The sequence below is a fragment of the Osmia lignaria genome, chromosome 12 (assembly GCF_051020975.1).
Source record: "Osmia lignaria lignaria isolate PbOS001 chromosome 12, iyOsmLign1, whole genome shotgun sequence".
In the NCBI taxonomy this organism is placed as follows: Eukaryota; Metazoa; Arthropoda; class Insecta; order Hymenoptera; family Megachilidae; genus Osmia; species Osmia lignaria.
The window spans coordinates 11,557,647-11,571,738 of record NC_135043.1 but is presented as its reverse complement, the minus strand read 5'-3'; the positions used below and the strand labels follow the sequence as shown (position 1 = coordinate 11,571,738).

General features: G+C 41.9%; 1 protein-coding gene and 1 long non-coding RNA gene across 8 annotated transcripts in view; both read right to left on the bottom strand.

Moving 5' to 3' along the window:
- Positions 1-14,092, bottom strand: part of tara (SERTA domain-containing protein 2 taranis) — a 36,439-nt gene that overhangs the window by 10,895 nt on the left and 11,452 nt on the right. The window lies entirely within an intron of this gene.
- LOC117609996 (uncharacterized) overlaps positions 272-14,092 on the bottom strand; it is a 140,200-nt gene continuing 126,379 nt past the window's right edge. For all 7 annotated transcript variants that reach the window (XR_013063173.1, XR_013063177.1, XR_013063174.1 and 4 more), the window contains one exon: positions 272-14,091. This is a non-coding gene — a long non-coding RNA (uncharacterized LOC117609996). The remainder of the gene's footprint in view (position 14,092) is intronic.

The window sequence follows — 14,092 nt, the reverse complement described above, 5'->3', positions numbered from 1 at the left end:
CAGCAAACGTTCACCTGACACCACTTTTTTATCGTTGCTCAATTTTTCTTATAATAATAACAAAAAAGATTGTTCACTTTCGTGGAAGCCGACTCGCACAGCTGTAAACACGCACGTGCACGCACACGTGGGTGGTTACCTTTGTCATGTGGGAAGAAAGCCGTATAAGGGGTGGCGAAAAAAGAGGGACCATATGGCAGACAACGGACAGCACCCCTTGTGTGTGGAAGTTTCGACAGGGATACACGAGTCGCTCTCCCTTTCTCATGCATTTCTTTTTTTTTTTTTCCCTTTCGCCCATGGCGGGCTTTTTTAACGCGGCGGCATCTTCCCGCTTACACACGTGCACACAATGCACCAACCCCCGACAGTGGAAGGGGAGAAATTTCGCGGACGCGTGGACGTTCGAATCGATTAATGAAAATTGAATCGAGAGAGTAGGTCATTGACGTAACTAGGTAAGGGTCAGGATGTGGATCTGACCCTATTTAAATTGTGGGCTGGCCAATCCACCTATACTTAATCAAAAATTAACAAAATTTGAACAAGTATTATAAGGAAATTGTAAATGGAAACCATGTTAGAATTAAACGACAGTAGATTTACTCGATATTTATTTCTAATAAAAACCAGAGGATCCGGCTTCTCTAAAAAGACAAAAATTCCGGTTACGCCGATCGAGTACAGAGAATTCTTTTCGTTTTGTTCCTAATAAATTTTATCGGCATCGATGGGGCTTGACCAATCGGGATCGCTACGAGCCGAGAGGAACGGTGCAATTATCCGGGATCGTTTTTCCCGCGATTCTTCGCGAAAAACGAAACGGGTGACGCGTACTTATACGTGTCACGTGTTGTGACATGTCCCCGTCACCGTTCCAAGGACGTCCATTTACTACCTACGAATTTTTATTATATTAAAATTTGATTTAAAATAAAATCACTTATAATTAGTAACAGGCAATTTTTTTATTTAAAATTTTAGAATGATCGCAAACTGTAAAATACTGATGTTATCATTTCAGAGCACGCCGCGGTTAAAGGGTTGAACTTGAAAAGAATTCGTGTCGTTGAAATTTTTGCAATAATTAGACGAAGTGATGGATGAAGGGTGAGAAGGGGAAGGGGAAGGGGAAGGGGAAGGGAAAGGGAAAGAAAGAGGAAGCGTGAAACAGGAGACGCGACATGAAGTTGGAACCTGTTCGCGGTGACGAGTGGGCGCAGGCTGAAGTTTATGTGATGGCCATCGTAGGATCAAGTCAAAGAAGGAGAGAATAAGATGGTTACAGCGTGTCGCAGGTGCCTCCGCCAGCCACGCTAAATAATACACATGCGACTGTGACGTGCATTCGCAAGTGCAACCGTGCTGACGAGTGGGACGGTCGCAAGGTGCATTCGGCGCGAGTGGCAAACAGGTAGTTTTCATGCGATGAGTTCTATGGTTATGTGTGCGACCCACTGCATTAACAGTTACATTAACCCTAGTAGAGATACTAAAGAGGGGTTCGTCGAGTCTACTACTTGAAAAAGTTATTTATTTTCACTTATGTGTTCAGGATGAGCATTAAATATTAAACTTTTAAATACAAGAATTAATGCCTCTATCAAATTAAAATCCTTTATCTCCATCGACTTTAATCAATCTCAAAAGGTTTTCTACCTATCATTTATTTGCGTCCCTTATATTATACAAAACAGCATAAAAGCTCCGATAAACGTTCACCAACAGGTAAATTACAGAAAAATTGGTAATTATACACCCTGTATATGTAGGTCGATATTTGCCGTGAACCAGCCTCTGAAACCATGTATCGACGTTGTTAATATTGCTGCTCTAGGAAGTATCGTTGCTTCGAGTTTTCCATTTACGATCAACAAGTACCACCTGATCCTTTAATCGATTCGACTCGATCATCGTTTCATCGATGATCGTAAATTCTCCATTGTACAATACTTGAAAAATACTTCGGGTATTTATAAATGCCAAATAAATAGAGATAATATTATGAAATTAGTGACAGTATTATAATATTTTCAACGCCAATAATTTCATTCAAGTAAATCTTAATTTTTGATTGTCGGTGTTGCAAGAAATGACAATTGTGGTATTTCCGTACAAAAGTCAGTGACGAAAGTAAACGAATACACGTCCGCGATAAGATACTGTTGAATTCAGATCGAGTCATTGTCACTTATCTATCCAGTCAACGAGATACCTGTATAGCTGGCTAACCGATCGATAAAACGTTATACAATTTCGAACGAACGAAAGCTCAATCAAGAGCGCATAGTATGTACAATACAGGGTCTTTGTTGAACCTGTTGCTACCCATCGACTTACATATGTATTTTCTGTCATAACCTACCCCTTCGGATATTTAAATACATTAATTATGAATTTAATTTCAAAATAGAATTAAATACATATTTGATTTGTAATGTGATTAACTTTTGGAATACGAATAACAAAGTCATATGTGACCCATGCTAAGAAAAAAATGAACCAAGGCTCTCCCTAAACACTTCTAAGCCCTTCTCTATTATCAATATTAAAATCAAAATATTAATAAAAATTAATATTAAAATATTATTTATTACATTCATAGGGCGAATACACCGCAACCCCTTAATCTCACCCCAATCTTCATTAACTTAAAATCCGGCTGTTTTTCGTGTTACGGAATTTATGATCCACCCCTTTTCAGAATAGGCTACCCCCTGTTCTCGTTACATAGAAGACAGTAAGAAATTTCCAAAAAATGCGTCTACTAGGGGAACGTCCGGGGGCCTTTTACAGATGACCCGATACCTGGGACCCAGGTAGAAAACGCTGATGATCGCCTTCGTTGCACGTGGCCCAAGGGATGGCTCGACGTGGTCTTGACGAGGGTCGGACGGGTCGGGCCACATCAGGGGAATCCTCTGAAAGGTTCCCTTCGACCTGGCCCGCAGTATAGCAGTGACTCTCAATGTCTACTTTGCTAGACCGTCCATTGACGCAGAGCCACTTGGATGATTGATAATTTGAGATCGCTATGCGGGTTTGTTTCTTTTTTTCGATCTTTACCAGCAATCTGCTCACCTCGCCGCCAAGAGTTTCTTAACCTTTTAGGAATAATGAACGCGTGGCTGGAGAATAGGGATCACTTCGATCCCTTCCCTCTTTCCCAAAAATTATTTATCCTTTTTGCCAGAGGGAATAGGAAACTCGATTCGTTGATAACGCGAATGATGATTCATACTTTGGCATCAGATTTTTGGATATTTTGTTCTTGAAATTCCTTTAATTGATGCTATTTGTTTCCAAGCAGAGGACTTAAATCAAATGAATAGTTTCACGGATAGAAATCATAATATTGGGCATGGTTTACCAATTTATAATAGAAATAGGATAATTAGCTATTCCTATTACTTTTGTATACACCGAAGTGTATACAATTATTGCACAGTAATAAATAAATAAAAGAGGTAGCGAGGCTTTGTAAATCCTAAACAGACAGCGATTAAAGCTTTAAGAAGCGAGAACCATGACTAGTCACGTATTCGTCACAGGGTAACGAAGAACTGAGAGCAACGCGTCATCGCAACATAAACAATGACTTTATCTTCAGGGAACTTGACGACACTGAAAGTTTCCAAATGACTTCAATTTCTAAACACATGAACCGTGATGATTAATTTCTTGTGAGGAATTATAAATAAATTTGATAACATAATACCATTGTATGCAAAATAACTGTACTAAATTTAATGGCTTGGATTTATCATTTATCTAATAAAATAATAATGAATTCAACATTTTTCACCTTAATTTCCCAAATTTTAACCCTTTCCGACTGTTAGGAAAATAGAAAAAGGGACAAATATGATTGCTACTAGTTGGACAGTAAGTCTGAACAATAAAATAAAATAAAGGCTCTAGTGTAGCGTGCAAAGCTTCAGGGCCCTGAGTCTGCCCCATAGAGTCCCGGAAAAGCCGGGGTTTCGGCAACTGCGGCCCGTATTGTTGAGTTCGGGGTAGAACAGCCCGTACATACCCTCGGCCAAGAGAAACGAGGGTTGGAACCTTTTATTGTACCGAAGGGTCGCCAGTCGGCTATCGGCCCCAGCTTCTTTTGTCCGCCCCGTCGAAACGACAACGGAGAAATCCCCCTCGTCAGGCAGATCGTGCCTGCCTGCCTGCCCGTCCCATGTATGACTGACGACAGCAGGCCAACGCGTACTACCCTAAGTCCTCGACGTTTAGAAACGAACTTTTACCGATCTTGCTAAGCAAAGCGACTTCAGCGGTCCTTGACACACCAATCTTTTTTATGACAGTGAATTGAAGATACTCTTACAATAAAAACTGTATAAAAGAAGACAAGGGTTTAAATATCCCAATCTAATTGTAAGTAACCGCAGTATCACCAATTTCCTCGCGAACGCGAATGGCGCGACTAGTGCGGCAAATTTCAAACAATAAAAGATCCTAGAAAATGGTGCGTCCTGATGGCACCCGCAAGGAGCATATCTCTATCAGCGAAGCTGGGACCAAGTGAACGAGTTTACTGTTAGCCGGTACATGTACATTACTTGTACGGTGGTGGTCTAAACAAAACCGAGGACCGTAGACAATCGTCCGAGCAAAGCAGCAATACAGCAGCCAGCATCGGTGCTGTTTGCCAGGCTAGAGAAGTGCTAAACCAGCAGCAGGGGCCGCGGTTGGGTGTTGGTGAAAGGTGTGGCTGCGTTGGCTACACAAGAAAACGAGAATGCAATATTCCCGTTCAGCTCGTACACGATATTCACCGGGCAAATACGTAGAGTAGAAACAACGCGTAGAACCGCCAGCGTAATCGTTCCCATCCTGCTGTTTGATTGCTACTACCTCTCCAAGTCGATGCTCAAACGTCGCTCGTAGTCGGAAGAAAGATGGAGAAAGGCATCGGTCGAAAAGAACCACGGTTATACAGGTGGTCGAAGCGAGAACGATCGAACAAGTACCGCTTAATGGGATTCAACGACCTCTCATGTCCAACACCAAGTGTTATCCTGTTGGTCCTGCTTGAAGGATGCGCGCTGCTTCCGATAGTCTGCGTTTCGCAGGTTACGACGTTCCAGGTGCAAGATTTACGTCGAATTCGATTTCGTCGACGTTCTTTGACGTTCTTCGACGTTCTTCGACGTTCTTCGAATTTCTCACCGTTTTACTCTTTGCACTGTACTTAACAACGTTATTCCAACGATTTATGCACGTCGATACGTCGTTTCTCGCCTTGGCGAGATATTTTCGTTGCATTATTTGGATAAACAGAGAGGCAAACATTTCACGCGACAACAAATCCCCGCGAAAGAAGGAAGAATACCAGTGGAAGATATTCGCCTGTAGCGGTACCGTCCTTGCACGATCGCCTCGAGCAGTACCGGCCCCGGCCGTAACTGTTACCGTATCCTGCCACGGCTATTCCTAGCTTGCTGTCGAGCAAAGTGCAACTACATTAAGGAGATTATGAGATATTGAAAAATAACGCGGAATACAGATATTTAGAAAATATTAAATGATTTACTAGGTCCTTGCTGTGGATCAAATTCAATGTAAATTGTAATCGAAAGTCTTTTTTTTTCTTTCATGAACAATAATACGAAAACTATTTTAAGATGTGCAGATTAATCGTGACACAGGCTTGGTCCTGTTGCATATTGATTTATAACACAAGTGTGACACCTGTTTCAAACCGTATATACAATACTACTGATACCCTAATGTATGCAGCTGGTAAGTAAATAATATCATCTACGTCAATAATAGTTTCGTGTCAAGTTATATCAACCCTTTCCAAATAATAGATAAATTATTTGTTGAGTTATAACGATCGATTTGCGACTGTCACGTAAAAGAACGACGCAGTGAAAGGGGTCAATAGAGGGTGAAACGGTGAATGATGTATGTACGTCGTAGCAACACATCACGTGCTAAAATTTAATCAAAACCAACATTTTTCGACTAACAAACGACAATATACCTACATATAACGAAGCTTGACTTTATGAAAAATTGCAAGTGTAAGGAAGACACGAGGAAAGCAAAGAACTTGACACCAAACGAGTGTTCTTCGTCAGCATATCTTTGCAAAAATCTAAATACCCACACGAGAATTAAATGAAAAAGTAGAAAAAATATGCAATCCTATGCTAACACTTTGAATACTACATACAACTAACGTTAACCCTCCGTCCAAGGGTTATCCGTTTTATCACGTCTTACCAGATATGGCTACATATTTCTACTCTAGCTTCTATGCATCAGTGCATATTATCCTTTTGAATCGAATCGCTTTCACCAGAAGGAAAAAGCACAGACCAATTCCACCGATTTTATGGAACGATCCTCTCGATTTTTCGATTGGTATCGTTTCATGCAAGAGGGTTGGTGGTATCGGAATACATCCAGCAATATTAGAAAAGTACCGAGCATCGAATTTACGAGTGTCAGCCGCGCGCACTGGGCAAGCAAAACAACGAGGCGACGGCGATACGAAAATAAAATCCGTCCCGTCGCTGCACGACGACGCTCGCAGCCCGTTTCGACGACGACGCAGCCAAGGTTACGTGCGACGAAGCAACGAGTCTCCTCGTGAAAGTCAAATTTGTAAAACGTGTACATACATACATACATACATACATAAGAGAGGCGGGCGCGAGCGCGAGCGCGATGGCACGCCATCATGTGTACGCGAATACAGCGCCAGCTAGCGGCACATGATCGGCACGTCGTTTTTTCGACGTCGTCGCGACGAAACAACGCGCGCCGCCGCTGCCGCCGCTGCCGCCGCTACCACCGCCACCGTTTCTTCAAGGCTGCGCCGTTACGGTTGACGTCTCTTGCTCGGCTCGATCCCGACGTTGGACGGCAATTAGCGATGAAGCTGCTACGCGAGTGACGCCAGGGAACGTGAATTGCGTGTTCGATGTAGGAAAAAGTAGCATCCATTTTGCTCTATGGTTGCAAACGTTTCTGTTAATTTTCATGTTTTTCATTAATTAACGTGTCCCTAGCATAGACATAATGGCATACGAGTTTCAGATTTAAGAGAAGAGCCTTTTCTCATAAGCCTACTAATGGACCCTATTTTCATGATAGGGTAATATGTACATATGTAGAAATTATTTCAAGTTTTCAGCTGAGATTCTCTAGTTTTTGGTAATGGTCTAGGTTCAGAATCGATGATTCCAGAAGTAGTGGAAGTTAGACGACGTAGAAGACGTAGACACCGAGGACTGGCTACTCTGTTCCGCTGCTGCTGTTACTGTTATTTTTAACTCGACGCCGACGCGTCGAGTCCGTAGTCTAAAACCGTCTACCCTCCTTCCTCTCCCTGTACACCGTCAGATCGAGCAACCAGCTCTAACTCTTCTTCTAGAGTCGAAAGGATAATCGGTCGTAGTAGAATTTCGAATCGTATTTCCAGTATAGTAAATCTTTTTATACAACTATGTAGCCGCGAGTTTTAAGAAGCTTACACCAACAACTATACAAAGTACATTATTGACTTTGACAGAAGCTTTATTACGTTAAAAGGTTTACGTATAATTTTATTCAATTTTTTCATTCTTGGACGGTGGAGCCGGATCAATCGTGACTAAAATTAAATTCAAATAGTCGCTGTTTTAGCGGTCCGTCCGTAGTCTGAAGATTAATAGTTGTAATAAAATATAAATTCCTTAATAGAAATTATCGTGTAACATTGTTACAGAGAAAAGAATTTATAAAAAAGAAACTATTATCAAAACTGGTAGGTAATAAAATAATGCTGCAAGCGAAGGAAAATTTGTTTCGAAACCCAGTTTTCCCGCCAGTCGAACCGGCAACGCTGCGTAACCAGAGAAACTTAAGAAAGAACGAGATAGCTGATATGGGAAGTGGAAAAGAGAGAGAAGAGACGAGAAAGAGAGACCTCGAAACGTGGCAACATAGCGCCAATGCGTTGTAGACTCGGTTCCGTACTGATACCCACGCTCTGAGGTCTCGCACGATGTCGCTCTTGCGCCGAGCAAAATACCTCTACACGAACTTTCTACTCTCGAGAATGGGGTTGTCAGCGTAACAATTCTACACCATATCGAGGGTGGACTTTTATCTTTTCTTTCATTTAAATCTAAGCTTTTGTTTCAGCATTTCGATTCAATTAACAACAACAAACAAACACATTAAAGTGAAATGAAAATATATTATTTTCAAAATAGGCCGTAAGAAGGGTGTACAAGATTTCTTTTTTTTACATTTATTCGAACAAAGATTTTTGTGCTTCTTTTTATAGAAAGCAAAACACATGGAAAATATTCTTGGTTGAAATTTGAAAGGCTCTAGCCCGGCGCGTACTGTCGTTTCTTCGACGCTGGCTGGGGCAACTTTCTAGTTTAACTACATGTACGTGTGCGTGCACATAAATGTATGCTATGGTTCACAGTTATAGCAACATGTGCGTCGCGTTCCCACCGTATGCGTACCGTAGCGTGTGTGCGTGTTCATCGTATGAGCATGTGTTTCTTTTTCTCTGCTTTGAGCGCGCGCGTACTCTCTCTCGACAGTGTAGAGGAAAACTGGTTCCAGGAGAATAGAGCAACGAGCCTTACCAGCAACAACACGATGAACGAAAACCTCGACACCCTCGCGCGTGAGTTTAACCTCGTACCCGTATATATGTACCATGATCCTTTCCATTCGTGAATATTTGGAACGTCTGCAAGGACGTACTGCAAGGTGCCTTTTAGCAACGGGTCCGAGTTGAACCTACCAACAACTCTGGGTTACTCTTCGAATTCCCAGTTTCATGAAACGCGTCGATTTGCTATTTTTATTTTTAACGGTACCCTCCAATATTAGGTTGTCTGATAACCCAGCAACAATACTCAGAAGTTGGAATCAGAAACTTACTTGGTGGTCTTAAAAACCTCTCTCTCTCTCTATACATATATATGTCAACACCATAAAACTTTTCAAAATCTTTCAAAACTTTCTACTATTTTCCCACAAACTCCAAAAAAGCATGCAAGACTCTTTGTGTGATCTAACATAATACAGTTACGCCCTAAAATAAAAGTTAAATTATGAATTACGACGATCCACTTTCTCCTTGGTACTCATTTTATAATGGAAAGAAATTGTAAATCTGTTCGTTTAAAGTTATATATTTTCTATTCTATTTCAGCATTTTTCGTGTAAAATTCAATTATTTCAGAAAATCGAGTCACGAATCAGCCATTGTAGTTTTGGAGTTTAATTAAAATGGCGGCTGAACTATAGAGGCTGTAATAGATTCCACTGTTTTACCGACAGAGCTTCTTTTCTATTATCAAACGTTTAACAGTTGGGGTATTCCTTTTTTATACGCTACCGTTTTATTTCTATTTCTCTTTTTCTCTATCCCTTCGTTTGCGTGTATAAATACGTATACGTACGGTGTTACATACATATTATATATATATATATATGGCGGCATACACACAACGACGGTACTGCTCCCTCTATAATATACGTATCCTCGTTTGACTTTGGGGTAGTTTTACCCTCGCAGGCGGGCAACGGGTTGATTGCACTGGCGGCCCCACGTTTGGCAGCTTTCTCGCTCGCTCTTCTCTTTTTCTCTAACAATCTCATTCCCTCCCTTCTTCTGACAATCGCCCCTCTCACTTCCTCGCCCTATTCCTTCCTGTTTTACTCTCGCGTTCCAGTACCGTTTTCTCTCTCCCTTTTTCCATCGCACTTCTAGTAATACCATCTTTTTCTCTCTCAAGCGTCCTTTCACTCCCTCTATTTCTGACGTTCTCCTCTCCCTCTCCTTCAATCTCTCTCGTTCCTGCTGACGCTCACGAGCGCGCGAGAGGGTGGAACAAGCAGAGGTTTCCATGGCAACGCCCCATGCACGAGTAATGTGTCCCTCTTTGTCCAACACGTTCTGCCCCCTGATGCTACAGAACTTACGATCTCTCTTTTGCCTTCTCCTTTCTTCTTCATTCCTTCTCTTTCTCTCTTTCTCTCTCCCTCCCCCTCTTTTTTACGACACACACATACACGTACCGTTTCTCTGTCTTTCTTTCGCTAACACATTCTACCATACAGGCCCGTTCACATACGAGCGGCAAGCCCGCAAGAGATATCGAGGCTTCTCGACGAGGACGAATAACGGGCGCTCTCGAAACGAGGATTCCGCGATGAGCGAAATCGTTGTCGGGTGCCGCATGCAAAATTGCAGAAAATGATGAAAGGACATTAATGGATTCAACAACGGGCAATGCGGTTACACAAAATGGCAAGATTTTTCTTTATACTCTAACTTTTTCTATCGATGGAGTGGACGTGGCAATTATGGAACCTATTGTAGAGAATCTCTTACCCTTGCGTTTAAAGAACAAGGAAGAACAGGGCAAGTAGTAGGACACTTCTTCCCCTATATTCTTCCCTTACTAAACTAAGGGAAGATTAAGTATATTCACAAACAAGAATATTCACAAAACATGAATGATTTCCATTGTGACTGAAGCACAATTAGTTTTTTGAAACAAGTTCACCCTGAAGGAAGGAAACGTATCTTGCTGGAACCATCAGGTTAGAAAAGATTGAAAGATAGGTAAAAGAGCACGTCGATAGTGTAGAATACTCATGTAACGCGGTTGCGTAGGTGGGTTTCGTAAAAGTTCGCTTTACCCGCGGGGTAAAAGCGAAATGAACCTCATTAAAGAACTCTCGCTGGAAAGTTGTTAATTCCTGTTTTAATTTATTTTATAACATAACGTTAATTAGCTAGGCATCCGGTTGAACGTAAAAGTAAATCTGCGGTCTTTTAAATTGCCCGTAATATAAATTGATAATCCGTATTCAGTTTGCGGATCGTGTAACCTGTATCCTTTTTGTTTTCACGTTCCCATTTGAATAATTTTAGGCCCGTGAAACACCGGTGAAGCTCAGATGAATGGAACAAGCGCCGTACGATATCTTGAGGGTAATTATTAGCGGTGAGTGTAGGGATCATGTCAGCAATTAGAGGGGGCGCCTCTAGTTGCGGTGGATCCAACAGTAAGCACCATTAAGCAAATAACCGCAAGGCTACTGCTCGTTATTCGCCGGTTTCGGCTGTTAAGAGACGTTCTCCACAGGACACTTTGTTGTACTAGTACTTTGCTGCTCGCGTTAAATGTCTTTCATCATCTACACGATTCTCCACTAGTTAACTGACATACATACTAAGCTCCTGTCTATTGTAAGTTCTGTTCGCTACCTTCACTCTATCAGTGATACTGTTTCTATATGGTATAGCTACTGATATAAACAATGGCTCTAGAATCTGAAGAGTGTTGGAATAAGACATTTTTGGTAATCTCTTCGGTGAGGAATACCCTGCGTTTAGACTGACCAATGGCTATATAGCTCACACGCTATACTAATCGATCATGATCAGTTTCTATAACACGTACCATCTCGAGTATACCTTTCAGTGCTACTAAAACTATGATAAGGATACGTTGCAAGGACTAATTTTACTCGACAAACCATAAATTGAATAGATCGATAACAGAGCGAGCCAGCAGCGGCTACCAATCGAATGTCAGCTTCCAGAGAACAGATTTCCGAAAGATCGGAAACTTATAGTGCTTTCGACCCTCGTTCGAGGTGACCAAGTCAGCTTCGCGATAATTCCCACAAGTCGAGACTTCGAAAATGGCCTTAGAATGGGAGAGTTGAGGTATCCTTGTGTGGCAAGGTAACCGAGAAAGGGACAGGACGAGAGTTGAGTGTGCTTGTGGTGGAAAGGAAAATGAGAAAGAGGAGAGCAAGATCGGCCGATCCACGAGGAAGACGAAGGTATCGGTTACGTCCGTGTGAAACTGGTTTCGAAGGATGTGACGCGTGTATACGCGTGTATACGCGTGCACGCACGCGTCCGTGCATAGTCGATACACCTTGAAAATTCTTTGGCGCGCGAGTACCCACCAAAGATTTTATCATCGAGTGCTTATTTTCGGAGAAATTTCTCTAACTCGTCGAATTTAACGATAAATTTTGGCACAACGAAACTTTCCTGTTCAAATTCAGGCTAAAGTAAAAATTCGTGTTTGACTAAAAACTAAGATTTCAAGTTGGTTTGGAAGAACTCAATGAAGAAATGGCATAAACCAAGGTCTGCGGTATCCCAGGTTCGGTATAAAAACCGAACGATGCGACTTTAATCGTAAGTGTTTACTTCTAATACGTCTACTAACGATGCCCCGTTGTTTTCTGCCCAGTCGAAAAAAAAGAGTGAAAAATACAATGCTACACCCACAACCTGAGTCGTATCATCATCTCGCAACCACCCCACCATTCTATCAGATTATTCTATCGTCTGAAAAGAGACAAATTCGTTGAAGCGTCGGTAATGGCATAAACTGTATACTTCATGTTCAGCGACTTCTCTCGCGCGATATATCCAGCTCATTCTGAAATACAACCGTACAGTCGAATACGAACGGCGTGGATAGTGTACCCACACGAATCTAGCCTTGTCTTCGTGTGTGGTACATAAAGCGCACACGAGTATCCTCTATATACAGAGTTACGTATATATTGCATTTCATGTACGTGAGATACAGGATCCTGGTGTGCGTCCTATGTATACATATATGTACACCACTCTTACATAGCCATAGTTGGGTAGGACGTGTATAAGGGGTTAGGGGCGTGGTGGTATGAGGGAAGAAAGGGAGAGACGAAGCGACGAGAGCAAGGGGAGGAGGGTATAGAGGGTCGACGGATAAGGGGAGAGACAGAGAAGGGGTTGATGGGGTTGGGGTTGGGTTGAGCAGATTGGGGATGGCGCCCGTTCGATAGCGGGCGCACGTGGCCGTGTTTCTCGCAGCCGCCGTCGCGGCGCCAACGTCCTATTAACCCTCCACCCACCCGCCAATGCAGACCACACCGTATCTACCACCCTTCTGTCTTTCTCCATCCCCACCATCGCCCACCCAACTATCCCACCACCTATCATCCTCACCATTGCCAACCGAGAATTTCCACCTTCGATTTGCGCAGGCGTCTAACTTACTTAAAGGACACTGACTCTGGGGTGCTAGGTGGTGGGGAGGAACAGTTTTTGGGGGGAGATCAGCGAAAATAACGCTGAACAATTTCGGGAGGTACTACGGGTTTCTGGCAGCGGGGGAGAATGTCTGGTCATTTTCAAGGTGGATGAACGTATTTTGATGATTTTATGTTCCGCGAAAGCAGTCGAAGCAATTTTTCGAGCGGAATCGCTCAACGCACGAATTCGAACGAGATCGAAGGGTGCGTCGCGAACACATCATACCGTCAGGTGTGTCAATTAATTCGGTACCTTTTTCGTCAGCGCTGAAAAGACGAGGAATGCACCTGCTTTTTTTATTTTAAAATCGTTTCCATCTACATTAAATTATTCAAATTAGACGTACTTGAACGATTAAAAGAAAAGAACAGAAAGATATTATTTTGAATAGTAGGTATAAATTGATGTTTGAAAATAAACTAAATACATACTAGAATCTTTTTAGGCCGTAAGCAGAGCCTTGTTTAGAGGTGCCACACGACCGCGACACGCGACGCAACCTCGCCGATTTTTAATCCTTTTCTGCGATTACTAGGTGAATCGAGGAATGTAATATATCCGCACGTTACATTAAAAGTCTGGAACTGCACGTGGCACAGTGGAGCATTTGTACCGAAAACAGTTGGCCCAACTGTGTTATTGGTTCTAACTAAATGAAGTGTACTCAGAACGATATAATATAATTATTTAATATACTTATGAGTAATAAAAATACACTAGAGACGATAAGTTCGTCTATCCGAAACGGTGAAAATAACATGCATTTTTAGGATATTGTTTTTTCGTTTTTTCGTTTTTTCGTTTTTTTTTTTTTTTTTTTTTTTTTTTTAAAGAAAAACTTATGAATTTTTTATAAACATTCTTTTCTGTTAAAGAGTACATTCTTACAAAACCTTAATACTTTTTAAGTGCAAAAATAATGATAAATATGAGAGATATAACTTGATGTTTTGAAAGCGTTTTGTGGTGACCACTGCTGCTCGGAGTTGGATTATC